The sequence below is a fragment of the Kryptolebias marmoratus genome, linkage group LG9, assembly GCF_001649575.2.
Source record: "Kryptolebias marmoratus isolate JLee-2015 linkage group LG9, ASM164957v2, whole genome shotgun sequence".
Lineage (NCBI taxonomy): Eukaryota > Metazoa > Chordata > Actinopteri > Cyprinodontiformes > Rivulidae > Kryptolebias > Kryptolebias marmoratus.
In genome coordinates this window covers 30,262,810-30,263,369 of record NC_051438.1, presented here as the reverse complement: position 1 = coordinate 30,263,369, position 560 = coordinate 30,262,810, and positions in this window count along the sequence as shown.

Sequence of the window (560 nt, the reverse complement as noted above, 5' to 3'; positions counted from 1 at the left end):
TAGCTATGTTTAAAACCTCCAAGTTACAACCTTCGTCTGTTTGATCTTATCTTTTTCGACTTTAAATACTAAATACTGCAGAAGATTCAGTTCAGTTGTTAAAAAATTCTAACTAGACCAAAAATGTCTAAATTCTATAACTACCTGGGAAGCCATGAAGGATTAACTTAACAAGTGAGAACCTTTTTATTGACTTAAGACCCAAAGACTCAGCAGATTCAGGGTTATCATGGTGATTCCCACCTCTTCTGGAGAGCAGAGGGCGGGGAAAGGCTGCACTCAGAAGCATTCTTTATCAGACAGGCAGACAGACATCTGACAGAAGTCACTGTGTAAAATCTATAAGTTGTAATAAAAAATTCTTAAATTTAATGGCAAAAATATCTGGTGACTATCTGTATAAAGAAATACCTACGACTGGATGGAGAAACTGGAGAAGAGGAAAGATTGTAGAAAAAGAAGAATTTATAAAAAATGTTTAAAATAAAAGTAGTGTTTCTAATGTAATGTCTGGGCTGTAGAGCTCCAAACAGGACCGGGTTTAGAGCTCCAAACAGGAC